The 18,672-nt window shown below is 33.4% G+C and overlaps 1 non-coding gene across 1 annotated transcript; it reads left to right on the forward strand.

The window, feature by feature from the left end:
- Window positions 1-4,564: 4,564 nt before the first annotated feature.
- LOC139856271 (small nucleolar RNA R71) lies at window positions 4,565-4,671 on the forward strand. Its single transcript, XR_011761764.1, has one exon. It is a non-coding gene; the product is annotated as a small nucleolar RNA R71 (small nucleolar RNA).
- The last annotated feature ends 14,001 nt before the right edge of the window (window positions 4,672-18,672 follow it).

An 18,672-nucleotide genomic window follows, 5' to 3' on the forward strand; every position in this document is an offset into this window, starting at 1 on the left:
ATTTTTCAGTTACTTGTGTCCATAACGTAAAACATAAAATACATGTATTCTCATCCCGAAATACTTAGAGTTTAAAAGGGGGACTATATACTCACTTTTGTCTTGAAGATATGTAATTTCGACTTGGTCTCCGATTAATATCACGAACCTATCCATATATAATATATCAATACCTTTTCTTTTTAAACAATCGTCACATATATATACTTATAATACTTTTAATAATTCCTTAGTCCGTAGTTAGCAGTCCGATGTTAGTAATTCAATTTTAATGGTTCATTTTTAGGTGTTTAATAAACCCCCAATGAAATAAATAAAAACCCCCATCGTATATGTATTGGTCGAGATTAATCTTGACCCACGGTACCGGTGTTGTCAAATGACGTGTTGCGTACATAAAGTACCGGTGTTGTCAAATGACGTGTTGCGTACAATCATGGGATCTTATGATTAATTTTCTCGTATTGTTTACGGGTGATCCTGAACCATATAAAATTAAATTATGAGTACATATATATAAAATATCATGTTATTTTAAAAAGATGTGATTTATTTAATTTTCTCCAATTATTTTCGTAGCTAAACTAGTCTTAGATATCCGATCTCGTTTTGGTCATAGTTTCTTCGTTACAACTCCGTTTTCGTTGATTCAACTTGCCACTTCCTTGGATCGAGTCCCTCTTTAAGACTATGAACTGTAAATACCTTAGTTTGTATTCGAAATCACAGGTCATAGGTCAAACTTTAGTGAAACTTATGAAGTTAATTATTTTCCATCATGTAAACAACCTTAAATGATTATTTTTCTAAAAATACTTATACTTTGAGTTAAATCATGAAATTTTTATGTGTTATCATATTCATAGTAAAAATCATTTTTCCAGAAAATAAACCTCAAATTCAAAGTTTAAGATGGTTTTTAATTATCCAACCCAAAACAGCCCCCGGTTGCACTCCGACGTCGTAAATTCAGTTTTTAAGGTGTTCTTTGAAAAACCAAGTTATACCTTGTTAAATTAGCATATATTTATGATATATTACAGGTCTTGAAGTATTTTAAAAGTTAAGTGAGAAGGATCTATTTAGTTTGCAAACAAGTTTGAAAACATTCAAACTATGTTCTTGTTGTTAAAATTTTATACCACAAAATAAGATAGCTATATATATATATGAATCGAATAAGGTTATGAACAAAGTTACTACCTCAAGTTACTTGGACAAGATTTCTGTAAAAGAGAAGTAAAAATCTAGAACCAAAAGAGTGATGGAGTTGGATGAAAGATTGGAAGTAAACTTGTGTTCTTGAAAGGATTCTTGAAGTGTTTTTGTAAGGTTTTTCTTATGGTGTTTAAGTGATGTTTTTATGGCTAGATCTTCATGGATACTAGCTGAATGGTTATGGAGTTTCATAAGAGTGTGTTTTTGGTTAAAGAAATGAGGTAATAAAATTTGAAAATGGAAGATGTATTTAAGGCCATAAAAACATGATTAATGGAAAAACATGGACAAAATTTCATGTTGTATTTTTATGTAATTAGTCATACTAAACATCAAAAGTAGTTACCTTATACATAAGGCATGAACAAGAGAGTTACCTTATACATAAGGCATGAACAAGGGCTGGTTGGTGGTGATTTGATGTGTATATACCAATAGTAAATACGTATAGAAGCTAGGTATGATACGAGTACATATACTCTAGATATACGTATAAAAAATCTTGTGAAAAATGGAATGAGAATTCAAATATAGCTATCTTTTGTGAATATACTTATATTGTTTTATGTATTTAAGTCTTTAAAAGTGATTAAATACATTACATATACGATATATGTATAAACATTATATGTTATAAGTATTTATGTCAAATAACGTTACGTATAGTTATCGTTTTGAAAACTTAAGTTAGTAGTTTCAAAATATACTTATAACTTATTGTTATTAATACAAAATGAGATATTAAAACATCCTTAGATCATGTTAAATATGTATATATACATATATATACACAAACGTATAATTATCATATGTTATATAGTTCGTGATATCATCGGTCAAACTAGACGGTCAAACGTTGTGTAAAACTCATTTCAAAAACATAAGTCTCAACAATTTGGATTGCTTATCATGTTGGTAAGGTTTAATTTATGTAAATATTAATCTTATAAGTATAGAACGATCGAAAAAGTGCGGGTCATTACAGATCTTTTCTGGTGGCGTCATTTAATTTTTTATAATCAATACAGACACGCCATCCTGTTACAGTCCTAGTAGGAATAAGCTCATTTTTATCATTTGTAATGACAGTCATGCCACCCTTCTTAGGCACGCATTGAACTGGGCTTACCCATGGACTATCAAATATTGGATAAATTAAACCTGCATCTAGCAGTTTAATAATTTCTTTCTTAACAACATCTTGCATATTAGGATTTAGTCTTCGTTGGCGTTGCACATACGTTTTATGACCTTCTTCTATAAGGATTTTATGTGTGCCATACGAAGGACTTATTCCTTTAATATCATGAATCTTCCATGCAATAGCTGGTTTATGAGCCTTTAGCAGAGAAATGAGTTGAGATTTTTCATTTTTCGTAAGAGAAGACGATATTATTACAGGTAATTCAGATTCACCATGTAAATTAGCATATTCCAAATGGTTTGGAAGTGGCTTTACCTCTAATGTCGGTGGTTCTTCTATCGATGATTTATGCCGATATCTGTCTTCCTCTTTTAGCATTTGAATTTCTTCTGTTGTTGGTTCATATCCATTAGCCATAAGTGTAGCTAACATTTCAGTTTCATCAATTAGTTCAGTTCCTTCTCCAAAAGAACATTCTCCTATTCCTTGTAATTCTGGAAATTCTTCTAACAATTCTGCATGTGAATCTATAGTTTGAATATAATAGCATGTATCATCTGCAGATTTCGGTTGTTGCATGGCTCTATCAACTGAAAAGGTAACAGTCTCTTCCTCTATACTTAGGGTCAGTTTCTTACCGAACACGTCTATTATTGCTTTAGCCGTGTTTAAGAATGGTCTTCCTAATATGAGAGGAACTCGAGAATCTTCTTCCATGTCCAAAATAATAAAATCTACTGGAAATACTAAAGTACCAACTTTAACTAGCATGTTCTCCGTTATCCCTCTAGGATATTTTACTGATTGATCGGATAGTTGTATACTTATTCGTGTTGGTTTCAATTCTCCAAGTTCTAGTTTAGCGTATAGTGAATACGGCATTAAATTTATACTAGAACCTAAGTCTGCCAATGCTTCTATTGAACTAAGACTACCCAGAAAACATGGAATTGTGAAATTTCCTGGATCTAAAAGTTTTTCTGGTATCTTATTCAACAGCACTGCAGAACAATTTGCATTCATAGTAACAGCCGAGAGTTCTTCCATTTTCTTTCTATTTGTGATTAGATCTTTTAGAAATTTGGCATATCTTGGCATTCCTGAAATCACATCAATGAAAGGAAGATTGACATTTATTTTTTTAAACATATCCAAGAATTTGGATTGCTCGACTTCAAGTCTTTCTTTTCTCATTTTACTCGGGTAAGGAAGTGGTGGTTGGTATGGTTTAACATAAGGTTTAGCCTTAACTGTGTTATCTTCATTAACCTTTTCAACTACCGCTTCTGTTTCCTTATCTTGCTCAGGTTGTGGTTCTTGTGGAGTAGGAATAGCTTCATCAAAAATTACAGGTATTTCAGGTGGTTTAAGTGTAATACCACTTCTCTTGGTAATGGCTTTAGCTGTTTCATTCCGGGGGTTAGCATTTGTATCGCTAGGTAGATTCCCAGTTTTCTTTCACCTATCAACCTTGCTAGGTTGCTTACTTCTTGTTCCAAATTTTGAATAGAAGCTTGTTGATTTCTAAATGCTTGAGCATTTTGTTCATTGGTTTGTTTCTGAGATGTAAAAAATTGCGTTTGAGATTCAACTAACTTTGACATCATATCTTCTAAATTTGGCTTTATATCATCCGTTTGTTGTGGTTTGTTTTGAAAAATAGGTCTTTGCTGATTGTAAGTATTATTGGATACTTGTTGATTACTAGGACCTTGTTGATTGTTGTATGGAACATTTCGATTATAATTCTGATTTTGATTGTAGATTGGTCTTGGAGGTCGATAATTATTCTGATAATTATTTCCAGGCCTTTGGTTTATGTATGAAACATTCTCTCTTTGTTCCATTGTTAGTTCAATACTGAGACAATCTTTTGTCAAATGTGGTCCTCCACACTGCTCACAACTAATTCGTATTGAGTGGATATCTTTAGTCATCTTTTCCATTCGTCTCTCGACAGCATCTATCTTTGCAGAAATGGAATCAAAGTCATGGCTAGAATCGGCTCTAGCTGGTTTAGATGATCTAACAATATCTTTTTCTTGATGCCACTCATGTGAGTGGGAAGCAGTGTTATCAATAATTTTATAAGCATCAGTTGCGGTTTTCTTCATAATGGAACCACCAGCTGCTATATCTGTGTCTTTTCTTGTAGTGATGTCGCATCCTTGGTATAATATTTGTACTATTTGACAAGTGTCTAAACCATGTTGCGGACATCCTCTCAATAACTTTCCAAATCTTGTCCACGCTTCATATAAAGTTTCATTTGGTTTCTGTGTGAACGTAACAATTTCTCCTTGAAGTCTCATGACTTTAGATGCCGGAAAGAATTGTTTAAGAAAATTTTCAACTAAAACATCCCATGTATCAATCGCCCATTCAGTTAACGATTCTAACCAATCTTTGGCTTCTCCCTTTAAAGTCCAGGGAAATAACATGAGATATATCTGTTCATCCTTCACTTCTCGGATTTTAAATAGAGTGCAGATCCTATTAAAGGTACGCCGATGTTCATTTGGATCTTCCTTCGGCGCACCACTAAATTGGCATTGATTAGTCACCATGTGTAGGATTTGTCCTTTGATTTCATAATCTGGCGCATTAATGTCTGGTGGAGTAATTGCGTGACCTTGGCCAGTGCGTTTAGCTCGCATTCGGTCTTCCATACTTAGAGGTTCCAGATTCTCCATGATTGAATTTGTTGAATCTGAATCACTAGAGGATTCTGATTTAATGGTTGGTTCCTTGACAATCTCTGTTTGAATGATTGGTGGTTCTGGAGGAAAGATTAGTGGTTCAGGATCTCTGAATTGTCCTTGAATATCCTCCGGATTCTCAATTGTGAGGTCGGGTTCAAAAAATGGATTATCGAAAATTTGAATTGGAGTACTTGGTTGACTGGATGACGATTCTAAAGAAAAATCAATGGCGACAATATTTGCTAGATGTCTTGATCGATTTACAGGTGGTGAACGTATAAAAGGTGGTGAACGTTTTGCTCGGTGCATTCACTGAATATCCTATTAGTTATAAAAATAAAAAAATTATATAAGTTATCAAATTAATAGACTTTTCTGCTTTTGTCCACGTTTCGAATAGCCAATAGATGCAGCAGGGAGCCAGAACCCTTTAAATCGGAAGCTCACAACTCAGCCACTAACAAATCCAACTATTACTACGAAGCAGAAAATTTTGGATGTCTATCAATTTAATCACTTAAAATAATTTTTCGTCGAAGTTTAAAGAAATTTTAGAGAAGAAATAGAAAATTCTATATCCTAAAAACTAGAGCGGCGAGAAATAAGAAAGAAAAAGATCGCGCCGGAAAACGTCAAAAAATAATGAAAAGAACGTAGCGCGTCGAAACTTAAAAAGGAACTAAAAACTAAGAATTAAAAGTTATGTCTAAAAATATTAAAGCTTAAAAGAAATTCTATATCCCAAACGGCAATAACTTAAAAAGTACTAAAATCTTAGAACAGCGTCGCAAAATTCTAAAGTACCTAAATCTTAGTCTAAAGAAAAAACACTTAAGGAATTTTACGGCAAAGCCTAAAAATCTAGAAATAAAAATAACTATGGCACAAACTATGACTTAAAACTAAATACGAATGAAAAATACAAATATTACGAATAAACGATTAAAAAGGTACGAAATTGTAAAAATAAAACTTAAAGTTGTAAAAATACAATTTTTATAAAATGTTATTTTTAAATTAATATTTTATAAAAGTATTAATTTTATAAGTAATAAAACTAATTAAAACCTAAAAATACAAATTTAATTAACTAAAACTAATTAATATTTTAATTAAACCCTAATTAATAATAATAATAATTAATTAAACAACCCTAATTTCATAATTAAAGTTTCAGTATTTGACCTGTCAGAAACCTCCGAGAGTGCGGAAGCCAACTGGCAAAAAGTACCGCGAGTGCGGATACCACAGATTCAGATGAGATGCAAGTCGAATTTTGCAGGCTCAGTTTGTTTTATTAAAATTTTTTTTTTTACTTTTTAATTTTTTGTTTTATAAAATATTTATATAAAATAAATAAAACTTATAATTTGAAAAGTAGAAATAGAATTACTTTATAATTTTATATATTTTAAACAAATTCTTAAAAATATATAGATATTTTTTTTTATATTTTTGTATTTTTAATATTTAAAACGTATTTTTACAAAGATAAACTAAAACTTAATAAAAATTTTTTATAGCGTTGCGCTTTCTGCGTTTAACTTTCCCCGACAGCGGCGCCAAAAATACTTGATGTGTGCGAGGTGGTGTATAAAATAGTTATATTTTTACAATAAAATACTATTAAATACGATACAATTTTACACAAGTTATTTATTTATTTATAGAGTGGATATACGTAAACCTTGCTACAACACTTATAGGCAGTGTACCTAATCGTACAATAGTGTAGTTTTTAGTAAGTCTGGTTCGTCCACAGGGAACTTGCCAAGTTTAACGCTATATTTTTAAAACTATATTTGTAAATAAATATATATATTATAATTATTATTTTAAAAGGGGGGTTTTTACCGTTTAATGACCGGTTTGTCGATTTTAAAACTTTATTCGCAGTTAAAACCTAATGTAAAATATTAAAAATAAAAATAACTTAATTTAAAGCAGAAATTAAATAACAATAATGAAATTTTGATAAAATAAAGTGCGATAATTAAAAAGTATGATAATTAAAGGGTACGATAAATAAAATGACAATAAATTAAAATGAGATAATTAAAAGTGCAATTAAATATGAAATATATAAATTATGCTTATTTAAACTTCCATAATCATGATGTTTGATGTGTTGATTTTAGTTTATTACCATGGGTTAATTGTACCTTGTCCTGGATTATTCAATATATCCGTCTGGTTTTTGTCCATAACAGTCCATCAGTCATAAATATAAAGTGCGAGTGTCCTCGTCAAATTATCCTTATATCCGAAGTCAAATATTCCAACTAATTGGGGACTTAAACTATCATTACACCAAGTGTCCTTGTATATAATTCACCCCTGTTTTAATAAGTCCATTAACTATTAATTCATTCCCGTGTCCGGTTAATTGAACGATTATTAGTACTTATAAATATCATGCCCATCGTGTCCGATCGAGTGTATATGGTTATTTATAGGTACGTCCAATTGTAAATGTTTATATTAAATTAACAAACTATCATTTAATTAAACAAATAAAAAGCCCATTAATAGCCCATAGTCTAATTTCCACAAGTGTCGTTCTTTTGTCCAAACCCCAATTATGGTACAAAGCCCAATTACCCCGTCTTAAATATTTAGCCCAACATCGTGATTACTTCAATTTAAATAAGCATAATTATAACTTAGCTACGAGACATTAATTTAACAACAAAATTAAACATAACTTACAGTGGGTGTAATTAGCGTAGCTTTACACGGACAGAGTTTCGACTTACAAAACCTTAAAACATTCGACTAACCTAACCTTATTATTATCATTAACTTAAAACTAAAATTACAAATTGAGATTAATATTTGGAGTGATAATTGATACATATATTATGTATATAGAGTAGGAAATATAAAAAGATGTAAAAAATTCGATCAGAATGCGCGACTTTTATAGCCCCACGTTTCACTGTAGACCTCCGCGAGTGCGGTTTTTCTTGCCTTCGAAGCTCTGCGAGTGCGGAGCTGTGGATTCTAGCTCACACTTTGGATCCTAGCTTTGCCGACGGTTTTTTAAAATATAAATATAATATATATATATATAATTTTAAGAATTATTTATATATTATATTATATTTATGTGCATAGTTGACTTGTAATTTTCGGCCCGTTGCGTCGCGCGTTGAAAGTTGACTTAGGTCCCGGTTCCGGATTTTCGAACGTCCTTGTGTACTATTTAATATCTTGTACTTTGCATTTTGTGTCTTGTACTCTAGCAATTTTGAGACGTTTCTCATCAATAATTTGAACCACTTTGATTGTACTTTGTACTTTTTAGCTTTTTGGTCGTTTGCGTCTTCAAATCGTCGAATCTATCTTTTGTCTTCACCTTTTATTATTTAAACGAATATTACTTGTAAATAAAACAATTGCAACTAACAGCTTATCTTTCTTGAGGGATAATGCTATGAAATATATGTTCGTTTTTAGCATTATCATAAACCATTATGTAATGGTCGTGTGTAATCGGTATATTTTAGATTATCATTATTTGATAATCTACGTAATGTTTTTTAAACCTTTATCGATAAAATAAAGGTTATGGTTATTTTAAAAATGAATGCAGTCTTTGAAAAACGTCTCATATAGAGGTCAAAACCTCGCGACGAAATCAATTAATATGGAACAGTTATAATCAATATGAACGGGACATTTCAGTTGGTATCCGAGCGTTGGTCTTAGAGAACCAGAAATTTGCATTAGTGTGTCTTATCGAGTTTGTTAGGATACATTAGTGAGTCTGGACTTCGACCGTGTTTTCTTTAAAAACGATTGCTTAACACTTTTGTTGGAAACTATATATTATTAATATGTAAATATTATGTGATATATTAACCTCTTAATGTGTTTGATATTGTGTGATAGATGTCTACCACTCGTACAAATCCCATCGACTCACCTAATAATAATGAACAGTCGAATATAATTTGGGAAGATTCACAAATTCCCAAAGAGGAACCGGAAGAAGAGGAACCGGAAGAAGAGGAACCGGAAGAGGAGGAACTGGAAGAAGAAGAGGTTCCGGAGGAAGAAATATTGATACCTACAATAAGTCGATTAAATAAAAGAAAATCATCAACCAACGGACCAAAGTTAAAAATGGTCAATGGTGTTTCTGCCGAGGTAGCAAAATATTGGGAAAACTACCAATTTTTCGATGAATCGGATGCTGATGATGTTATAGAAATTACCTCGACCCAATTTAATATGGCAAAATAAAATAATAAAGGAAAAGGTATAAAAATAGTGAAACCTGATTCCAACCCCGATGAACTTTATATGTATCGGCAACGTCCGTATTTCCTAAATTGTAACAATAACCCGGGAACCTCTAAACCACCAGGTTTTTCTAAACCATTATGGAAAACGGTGGCTCCTATTAGAGGAGCACCATATATCCCTAGAAAATTAGGAAAACGAACCAAGTCCGAAGAAGAAGAAACCAGTTATTCAGATTAGAGGGTTGTAATCATGTTGTGTATTATATGTATTGTAGTGTGCTTGTACTTTTATGTTCTACGTAAAAAATTGCTTGTATTGTTTGTTAATTATCTTTTACGAATCTAATCCTTGTCTATTTTACAATATAAAAACAAAATGGACTTTAAGGATAAACAACCAAAAATTTTAGAAGACCTAGCAGGAGATATGATTGATGAAATCTTGTCTAGAGTCGGGCAGAATTCATCAGCACAATTAGTTACGGCAAAATTAGTTTGTCAAACGTTTGAAAGACATTCCAGGAATGCCTTAGTATATAAAAGGCTTTTCTTTGAAAGATGGGGTATATCACATTGGAGAGACTTTAAGTTACGCCAAGTTTTTTTTAAGAAATTTAGTGCGGGAAACCCAGATGCAATTTTACGCTACGGGTTACGAACCTATTTTGACTCAACATATCCCAACATAGGACTCCGTTCTTTAGAAAGAGCTTTTAACATGCAACATAAAGAAGCATGTTATGCTTACGGGTTAATAATGTTCGCTTCTCATCAAATTGAGAAAAAGAACATTGGGTTGAAACTTTTAAATAAAACATTTTCACAAGTGACGAACTCAGTAGTTGGGGTAAGAAACAAGGTTTTTAGATTTCTACGAGGCTGTTGGGCATTACGAAATGCTCGTCCTTTTGATGACATGACAACATGCTGCCTAGCCAATGGTCATAACGGTTACTTTCCACAAGATCAAGGATAGGAAGTCGTCTTAGTAAAATCAGAATGCATGACTTGTTTCTGGAATTATGAATTATGTTTCTTTATTTCTTTTGCTGAGCAACTTGCGTATTAACTAGAATTACATTTATAGCTGTCGAGTAGTAAAGTTGTTATGTGTTATATTTCATCCTATATTTATTATAGCGGTATTGTAAGTTTATAAAATATTGTATAAAGTTTGAACGCGAAATATTATTGTAATAAGTTTTTCATATAGAAGCGTAGTAGTTGAGTTGTATAGTAGCTAATAAGTATGAACTTAACGGGTATGTACTACCCGAATTAAAACTATAAAATTCTAATATGAAGAAAAAGCTTTTATAAATAAGTTCATATAATGCTACGAGATACTATTGACTACTCTTAAATTCTATATGATTAACTCAATTCTTTTGGCTATTTTTGAAGGAAATGGCACCAGCGACTCGTCAGAATTTGAACATGAGCGAGGAAGACTTCCTTGTTTTCCTTGCAGCAAACATAGCCGCAGTACACGCTGCGATGCAAAATAACAATAACTCTGGATCTAGCAGTGGAACTAATTCCACAAGAAATCTTGTAGGATGCTCCTACAAAGAATTCACTGCCTGCAAACCTTTAGAATTTGATAGAACTGAAGGACCAATTGGATTGAAATGATGGACTGAGAAAGTCGAATCGGTGTTTGCCATAAGTAAGTGTACTGAAGAGGACAAAGTTAAGTACGCTACACATACCTTCACAGGTACTGCGTTAACGTGGTGGAACACCTATCTTGAACAGGTTGGACAAAACGCTGCTTACACACTACCGTGGTCGGCATTCAAGCAATTGATGAACGAGCAGTACCGTTCTAGAAATGAAGTCAATAAGCTCAAGGTAGAGCTTAGAGAGTTACGAACACAAGGGTTCGACATTACCACATATGAATGACGATTCACAGAGTTGTGCCTATTATGTCCAGGAACGTTCGAAGATGAAGAAAAGAAGATTGACGCGTTTATAAAAGGGTTACCAGTAAGGATTCAAGAAGATGTAGGTTCACACGAGCCCGCTTTCATACAAAAGGCAAGTCAAATGGCTCATAAACTCATAAATCAGATTGAGGGAAGAATTAAAGAGCAGGCGGCCGAAGAAGCCAACACGAAACAACTCAAGAGAAAGTGGGAAGAAACCAGTGACAAGGGTCACCAATACAACAACAACAATTACGACCACAATCGCAACAACTATCCCAACAACCGCAACAACAATTTAGGTTGTGTATCGACTACTGAGAGTTGAACAAACTTACCATCAAGAACCGTTACCCACTACCGAGAATTGACGACTTATTTGATCACCTACAAGGCTCATCGGTTTATTCGAAGATTGATTTACGTTCTGGGTATCATCAAATACGGGTGAAGGAGGATGATATTCCAAAGACTTCTTTTAGGACGCGTTACGGTCATTACGAGTTTATGGTTATGCCGTTTGGATTGACTAACGCACCAGCTATGTTCATGGACCTCATGAACCGAGTGTGTGGGCCATATCTTGACAAGTTTGTCATTGTTTTCATCGATGACATACTTGTTTACTCGAAGAATGATCAAGAGCACGAAGAACATTTGAGAAAAGTGCTAGAGTTGCTGAGAAAAGAAAACCTGTACGCTAAGTTTTCAAAGTGTGCATTTTAGTTAGAAGAAGTTCAATTCCTCGGTCATATAGTGAACAAAGAAGGTATTCAGGTGGATCCAACAATGATTGAAACCGTTGAAAAGTGGGAAACCCCGAAAACTCCGAAACACATACGTCAATTTTTAGGACTGGCTGGTTATTACAGGAGATTCATCCAAGATTTTTCCAAAATAGCAAAACCCTTGACTGCATTATCGCATAAAGGGAAGAAATTTGAATGGAAGGATGAACAAGAGAAAACGTTTCAATTATTGAAGAAAAAGTTAACTACGGCACCTATATTGTCATTACCTGAAGGGAATGATGATTTTGTGATATATTGTGACGCCTCAAAGTAAGGTCTCGGTTGTGTATTAATGCAATGAACGAAGGTAATTGCTTATGCTTCTAGACAATTGAAGATTCACGAGCAGAATTATACGACGCATGATTTGGAATTAGGTGCAGTTGTTTTTGCATTAAAGACTTGGAGGCACTACTTATATGGGGTTAAAAGTATTATATATACCGACCACAAAAGTCTTCAACACATATTTAATCAGAAACAACTGAATATGAGGCAGCGTAGGTGGATTGAATTGTTGAATGATAACGACTTTGAGATTCGTTACCACTCGAGGAAGACAAATGTGGTAGCCGACACCTTGAGCAGAAAGGACAGAGAACCCATTCGAGTAAAAGCTATGAATATAATGATTCACACTAACCTTACTACTCAAATAAAGGAGGCACAACAAGGAGTTTTAAAAGAGGGAAATTTAAAGGATGAAATACCCAATGGATCGGAGAAGCATCTTAATATTCGGGAAGACGGAACCCGGTATAGGGCTGAAAGAATTTGGGTACCAAAATTTGGAGATATGAGAGAAATGGTACTTAGAGAAGCTCATAAAACCAGATACTCAATACATCCTGGAATGGGGAAGATGTACAAGGATCTCAAGAAATATTTTTGGTGGCCGGGTATGAAAGCCGATATTGCTAAATACGTAGGAGAATGTTTGACATGTTCTAAGGTCAAAGCGGAGCATCAGAAACCATCAGGTCTATTTCAACAACCCGAAATCCCGGAATGGAAATGTAAAAACATTACCATGGATTTCATCACTAAATTGCCAAGGACTGCAAGTGGTTTTGATACTATTTAGGTAATAGTTGATCGTCTCACCAAATCAGCACACTTCCTGCCAATAAGAGAAGATGACAAGATGGAGAAGTTAGCATGAATGTATTTGAAGGAAGTCGTCTCCAGAGATGGAATACCAATCTCTATTATCTCTGATAGGGTTGGCAGATTTATTTCAAGATTCTGGCAGACATTACAGCAAGCATTAGGAACTCGTCTAGACATGAGTACTGCCTATCATCCACAAATTGATGGGCAGAGCGAAAGGATGATACAAACTCTTAAAGACATGCTACGAGCATGTGTTATTGATTTTGGAAATAGTTGGGATCGACAGATTACGAGTCCGGAGATAATACAAGAAACTACCGAGAAGATCATCCAAATTCAACAACGATTGAAAACCGCCCAAAGTCGACAAAAGGGCTACGCCGACATTAAAAGAAAAGATATAGAATTTGAAATTGGAGAGATGATCATGCTTAAGGTTGCACCTTGGAAAGGCGTTGTTCGATTTGGTAAACGAGGGAAATTAAATCCAAGGTATATTGGACCATTCAAGATTATTGATCGTGTCAGACCAGTAGCTTACCGACTTGAGTTACCTCAACAACTCATGGCTGTACATAACACTTTCCACGTCTCGAATTTGACGAAATATTTTGCTAAAGAAGATCTCACTATTCCGTTAGACGAAAACCAAATCAACAAAAAACTTCAATTCATCGAAGAACCCGTCGAAATAATGGATCGTAAGGTTAAAAGACTTAAACAAAACAAGATACCAATTGTTAAGGTTCGATGGAATGCTCATAGAGGACTAGAGTTCACCTGGGAATGAGAAGATCAGATGAAAAAGAAATACCCGCACTTATTTCCAGAAGATACGTCAACACCTCCAACTGCTTAAAATTTCGGGACGAAATTTATTTAACGGGTAGGTACTGTAGTGACCCGAATTTTTCCATGTTTATATATATTAAATTAAATTGTTATTTATATTATTAAGTGTTTCCAACATGTTAAGCAATCAAACTTGTGAAGACTTGATTAATTGAAATATGTTTCATATAGACAATTGACCACCCAAGTTGACCAGTGATTCATGAACGTTAAAACTTGTAAAAACAATATGATGACATATATATGATTATATATATAGTTAACATGATATTATGATAAGTAAGTATCTCATTAGGAATTTTAAACATGAGTTATATACATAAAATTGAGTTTATTGAATTAAGAAACTCGAAACGATATATATAACGATTATCGTTATAATAACGTCTTACTAAATACATATGAATCATATTAAGATATTGATACACTATATTTAATCATGATAAATGATAAGTAAACATGTCATTAAGTGTATTAACAATGAACTACATATGTAAAAACAAGGCTACTAACTTAAGGATTTCGAAACGAGGCATATATGTAACGATTATCATTGTAACAACATTTAATTGTATATATATCATATTAAGATATATTAATACATCATAATATCATGATAATGTAATAATTTAACATCTCATTTGATATAATAAACAATGGGTTAACAACACTTAACATGATCGTTAACCTAAAGGCTTCAAAACAACACTTACATGTAACGACTAACGATGACTTAACGACTCAGTTAAAATGTATATACATGTAGTGTTTTAATATGTATTCATACACTTTTGAAAGACTTCAAGACACTTATCAAAATACTTATACTTAACAAAAATGCTTACAATTACATCCTCGTTCAGTTTCATCAACAATTCTACTCGTATGCACCCGTATTCATACTCGTACAATACACGGCTTTTAGATGTATGTACTATTAGTATATACACTCCAATGATTAGCTCTTAGCAGCCCGTGTGAGTCACCTAACACATGTGGGAACCATCATTTGGCAACTAGCATGAAATATCTCATAAAATTACAAAAATATTAGTAATCATTCATGACTTATTTACAAGTAAACAAAATTACACATCCTTTATATCTAATCCATATACCAACGACCAAAAACACCTACAAACACTTTTATTCTCCAATTTTCTTCATCTAATTGATCTCTCTCAAGTTCTATCTTCAAGTTCTAAGTGTTCTTCATAAATTCTATAAGTTCTAGTTTCATAAAATCAAGAATACTTCCAAGTTTGCTAGCTTACTTCCAATCTTGTAAAGTGATCATCCAACCTCAAGAAATCTTTCTTATTTACAGTAAGATATCTTTCTAATATAAGGTAATACTCATATCCAAAATTTGATTCAATTTCTATAACTTTAACAATCTTATTTCGAGTGGAAATCTTACTTGAACTTGTTTTAGTGTCATGATTTTGCTTCAAGAACTTTCAAGCCATCCAAGGATCCTTTGAAGCTAGATCTATTTTCCTCATTTCTAGTAGGTTTATCCACAAAACCTGAGGTAGTAATGATGTTCATAACATCATTCGATTCATATATATAAAACTACCTTATTCAAAGGTTTAAACTTGAAATCACTAGAACATAGTTTAGTTAATTCTAAACTTGTTCGCAAACAATAGTTAATCCTTCTAACTTGAATTTTAAAATCAACTAAACACATGTTATATATCTATATGATATGCTAACTTAATGATTTAAAACCAGAAAGCACAAAAAATACCGTAAAACCGGACATACGCTGTCGTAGTAACACCGCGGGCTGTTTTGGGTTTGATAATTAAAAACTATGATAAAATTTGATTTAAAAGTTGTTCTTCTGGGAAAATGATTTTTCTTATAGACATGAAACTATATCCAAAAATCATGATTAAACTCAAAGTGGAATTATGTTTTTCAAAATGGTCATCAAGACATCGTTCTTTCTACTGAAATGATTACCTCTTACAAAAACGATTTGTAACTTATATTTCCGACTATAAACCTATACTTTTTCTATTTAGGTTCATAAAATAGAGTTAAATATGAAACCATAGCAATTTGATTCACTCAAAACGGATTTAAAACGAAGAAGTTATGGGTAAAACAAGATTGGATATTTTTTTGGATTGTTGTAGCTACGGGAAATATTGTAACAATTCTATACAAATCATATCCTAGCTAACTTATATTATATTATACATGTATTCTAAATATATTATGTAATCTTGGGATACCATAGACACGTATGCAAATATTTTGACATATCATATCGACCCATCTATATATATTATTTGGAACAACCATAGACACTCTATATGCAGTAATGTTGGAGTTAGCTATACAGGGTTGAGGTTGATTCCAAAAATATATATACTTTGAGTTATGATCTAGCCTGAGACGTGTATACACTGGGTCGTGGATTGATTCAAGATAATATATATCGATTTATTTCTGTACATCTAACTGTGGATAACTAGTTATAGGTTACTAACGAGGACATCTGACTTAATAAACTTAAAACATTAAAATGTATTAAAAATGTTGTAAATATATTTTGAACATACTTTGATATATATGTACATATTTGTTATAGGTTCGTGAATCGACCAGTGGCCAAGTCTTATTTCCCGACAAAGTAAAAATCTGTGAAAGTGAGTTATAGTCCCACTTTTAAAAATCTAATATTTTGGGATGAGAATACATGCAATTTTATAAATGTTTTACGAAATAGACACAAGTAAATGAAACTACATTATATGGGTGAATGATCGAAGCCGAATATGCCCCTTTTTAGCTTGGTAGCCTAAGAATTTGGGAACAGACCCCCAAATTGACGCGAATCCTAAAGATAGATTTATCGGGCCCAACAAGCCCCATTCTGGAATTTGGAATGCTTTAGTACTTCGAAATTATCATGTCCGATGGGTGTCCCGGAATGATGGGGATATTCTATATGCATCTTTTTAATGTCGGTTACCAGGTGTTCACCATATGAATGAATTTTATCTCTATGTATGAGATGTATATTGAAATATGAAATCTTGTGGTCTATTATTATGATTTGATAATATATAGGTTAAACCTATAACTCACCAACATTTTTGTTGACGTTTTAAGCATGTTTATTCTCAGGTGATTATTAAGAGCTTCCGCTGTTGCATACTAAAATAAGGACAAGATTTGGAGTCCATGCTTGTATGATATTGTGTAAAAACTGCATTCAAGAAACTTATTTTTGATGTAATATATTCTTATTGTAAACCATTATGTAATGGTCGTGTGTAATCGGTATATTTTAGATTATCATTATTTGATAAATACGTAATGTTTTTAAACCTTTATCGATAAAATAAAGATTATGGTTGTTTTAAAAATGAATGCAGTCTTTGAAAAACGTCTCATATAGAGGTCAAAACCTCGCGACGAAATCAATTAATATGGAACGTTTATAATCAATATGAACTTGACATTTCAAATGTCACCTCTTCAAAGCCGGCTGATGTCCCGAAAGCAATGCACATGGCGCACACCTTAATGAACCAAATTATCAGCGATGAACCGGAAAAGGTAAAATTCGAATCTGGGGTTAGCATTGAGAAGCGTAAGTGGGACAACAACAAGGGGAGAGCCTATGATCAAACACCCCGCTAAGAGGCACAACAATGGGAGGAACCCCAACCCAAACACTAGCTCGAACTCTAACTATAAGGGTAGTCTGGCGCAGTGCAAGAGATGCTACAAGCATCACACTAGGTACTGCAACATGGTCTGCGAAAAATGTAAAAGGACTGGGCATATTGGCAAAGACTGCAAGATCACCATCCTAAATGTGAAGACAAACCCTACTGGACCGAGAAAGTGCTATGAATATGTACAGACGGGTCACTTCAGAAATGAGTGTCCCAAAAAGCGAAAGGACGACAGACCACCGCGTGGAAGAGCTTTCAACGTAAACGCAAGGGATGCCCGTGAGAACCCCAACTTAGTCACAGGTATATTCACTATCAACAATCTATTAGCTTCTGTTCAGTTTGATACTGGTGCCGATAGAAGTTATATATGTAGACACTTTTGATCTAAGATAAATTGGTCATTAGTTCCTTTAAAGGAGAGTATGCTTGTAGAGGTAGCCAATGGAAAACTTGAGAAAGTTGACCAAATTAGCCGAGGAGCTATTATCAACATAGCTGGTGTGGATTTCGAGATTGACTTGATACCCATTAAGTTGGGAAGGTTTGATGTTATTGTCGGTATGGACTGGTTGACCAAGATAAGGGCTGACATTATCTGTGGAGATAAAGCTCTTCGTATACCACACGGAGACGGTAAGCCACTGATTATTTACGGAGAGAGATGTAGCTCGAAACTGAATCTCATTAATTGCATGAAAGCGCAAAAGATCATGAAGAAAGGACATCTTGCTGTTCTAGTACATGTGAAAACGTTAGAAATTGAGGTAAAGAGCGTAGATGATGTACGAATTGTGAACGAATTTTTCGATGTCTTTCCTGAGGAATTTCCTGGATTACCGCCACCGAGAGCAGTATAGTTTCAGATCGATTTAGTGCCAGAAGCTGCACCTGTAGCTCGCGCGCCTTATCAACTCGCACCTTCCGAAATGCAAGAGTTGCAGAGCCAATTACAAGAACTGCTAGA

The sequence above is a fragment of the Rutidosis leptorrhynchoides genome, chromosome 6 (assembly GCF_046630445.1).
Source record: "Rutidosis leptorrhynchoides isolate AG116_Rl617_1_P2 chromosome 6, CSIRO_AGI_Rlap_v1, whole genome shotgun sequence".
NCBI classification, from domain to species: Eukaryota; Viridiplantae; Streptophyta; class Magnoliopsida; order Asterales; family Asteraceae; genus Rutidosis; species Rutidosis leptorrhynchoides.